The sequence below is a fragment of the Pteropus vampyrus genome, unplaced genomic scaffold (genome assembly GCF_000151845.1).
Source record: "Pteropus vampyrus isolate Shadow unplaced genomic scaffold, Pvam_2.0 Scaffold247, whole genome shotgun sequence".
In the NCBI taxonomy this organism is placed as follows: Eukaryota; Metazoa; Chordata; class Mammalia; order Chiroptera; family Pteropodidae; genus Pteropus; species Pteropus vampyrus.
In genome coordinates, this window is record NW_011889028.1 from 1,203,393 (window position 1) to 1,205,907 (window position 2,515).

The window sequence follows — 2,515 nt, forward strand, 5'->3', positions numbered from 1 at the left end:
CTTTGAGAACGTGCGCGCTGCTGAGAGCGCGCGCGGGGCAGCTTCCCGGCGTGGGGACTGCGCTGTCCCCTGGAGTGTCGCCGCGCGCCCTGCCCGTCTGCGTTGCTGCCACAGCTGCGTTGGCAGGGACACATTAGCAGCTGCATCAGTGAGCTTTGCTGCGTAACAAACGAGCCCAGATGTAGCGAGCTTGAAACAACAAACTTTCTTTCCCGGCGTGGGGCTGCTGGGAAGTTCTTCTGGCCTGGGCTGGCGTCCCTGGGGCTGAATGGCCTGGGGTGGCCTCAGGCTGACATGCGGGGGCTGGCTCAGTGAAAGCCGAGTGACGGGCGACATGGCCACGTCTTTCCCGTCATCCGGCAGGCTCGCCCCAGCTTGCTGACAGGGTTGTGGGCACGGAAGACTCAAGAGCAGAACGGGAGAGTGACCCGGTTCCAGCCTTGAGACCCAGGCACGTTTTAGGACTCGTTTGTGTCACGCTGGCTGATGTTCCGGTGGCTCGAGCAAGTCACATGACCAGGCGCACAGTCAGAGGTTGGGGGAGTGGACTTTTATATTCCCATTGGCGTTTCACGGTTCCCACCATCAAGGGGGGCGTGCGGGCAGGGGAGACACCGAGCGGCCTCGTTTCATAGCGAATTAGCTAAGATTCAGAGAGGCTGGGCGACTGGCCCGAGGCCACACAGCAAGCCAGGAACCGCTGTGTAAGCAACCCGCTGGGCGAGCTCAGCCTCTGCTGCCACATGCCACCTTCTCCGCCATTCCCTCTGCTACTCTGGCACCTGGGGGGCCGCTCCCTGTGGGGGTGATCCGCGTGGCTGGCCCTTCGCTCGGCCCCAGAATGATCTCGTTTGATCCATGTGCCGAGGGACATCTGTAGTTAAGTTTCTGGCGGGGCGGGGGGGGGGGGGTCCAAAGTCATTCAACTGCTCGGGGGGTCGACAGCCCTGGCCCCAGCGTTCTTGAAGGATCCATGGCTGTCTGTGGCCTGTCCCGGTGGTGGGGAGAAGAGTTAGTTCCAAGCTGGCTGACGTGGAGAGGCAGGCCGGCCGTGTCGCCGGCCGGGAACGCTGCTTTGCCGGGTGACGTGTGCGGTCGGGTCCGTTTTGGTAGGATGGCTCACCCTGTCCATTGCTTTCCTGGTGCTCGTCTCAGCAAGGAGGAAGGGCGGGCGCCAGGGCACGCAGATCGGCCTCCCGGCCCCTTCGCCAGGCCCCCGCGCGTGGTTCAGCAGTGATGAGGTTAAGGTCCAGCCCCGCGGGAGCCCAGTCGGGAAACGCGGCTTGCTCAGTGCTCTGGGTGTCAGCCCTGTCGTGGGCTTAACCAGCTTGCCGGTTCTCGAGCTCCGCGTTTCCCTCCCATCACGTTTTTTAACCCCTTGATGGACGACGTGCTGACTTTACCTAAACGGTAGCACACACATCTTCTGAGATGGAACGGCGCTATTTTGGGGGGAAGCGTGTTGCTCTCTCTGTGAAGGGGCCTCGGACATCTGAAGGCAGCTTACGGGACAGCAAGCGACGTGTTTCAGACAGACGGCCACCACGGAACACGTGGCTGTGGCCCGGGGTTAGATAAGAGGCACCCTCAGAGGGGACACGGTCCTCAGAGGCAGCGTGATGTTGCAGTTGAGGGTGCAGGTCTCTGGCTGTGCCGTCACCAGGCACGTGACCTTAGACGAGTCACTTAGACGGCAGAACAGGGGAAAGCAGTGATAGTCACGTCATAAGACTCCCGTGACGATTCCGTGGGAGGGTGCACGTGCAGCGCTTAGCACCGTGCTCGGCTCATAGTAAGAGCCCATTTGCCACCCTCTTATCCATCTTTATTTCTATCATATTTTGGAAAAAATCATTTTTGGCTTCCTAAGAAAGAACAAAAAGAACACGGACTTAAATCCAGGAGGCGACGGTGAGTCGCTGAGGACTTTCCGAGCGTCGGAGTGGCGTGACAAGACCTGAGCCTCGGGGACACGGATCTGTGCGGCCCGGGCTGGCCCGGGGGGTCGGTGCCAGCAGCCGGCCGTCAGGACGGCCCAACCCGCTGTGCACTCTGGCGGCCGCTAGCCACGCGTGGCTGATGGCTTCTGTGCGGACAGCGAGCGTCGGAGTGGCGTGACAAGACCTGAGCCTCGGGGACACGGATCTGTGCGGCCCGGGCTGGCCCGGGGGGAGGGTGCCAGCAGCCGGCCGTCAGGACGGCCCAACCCGCTGTGCACTCTGGCGGCCGCTAGCCACGCGTGGCTGGTGGCTTCTGTGTGGACAGCGAGCAGGTCTGTCAGCCCAGGATGTTCTGCTGGACAGCACGCTGACGCTCACAGCGAGTTGGGCATCGGAATAACCTGGAAGGCGTGTTAAAGCACAAACTGCTAGAGTCTCCTGTTCAGGAGGCCTGAGAACCTGCATTTTCGACCTGGACCCCCCCCCTTTGCAAACCCCCCATCCGGGGCAGTGCTGGTGCTCAGTGGGCCGTGTGCGGGAGAGGGGCATCGTGAGCTTGTGGACAAGCTCGTGGG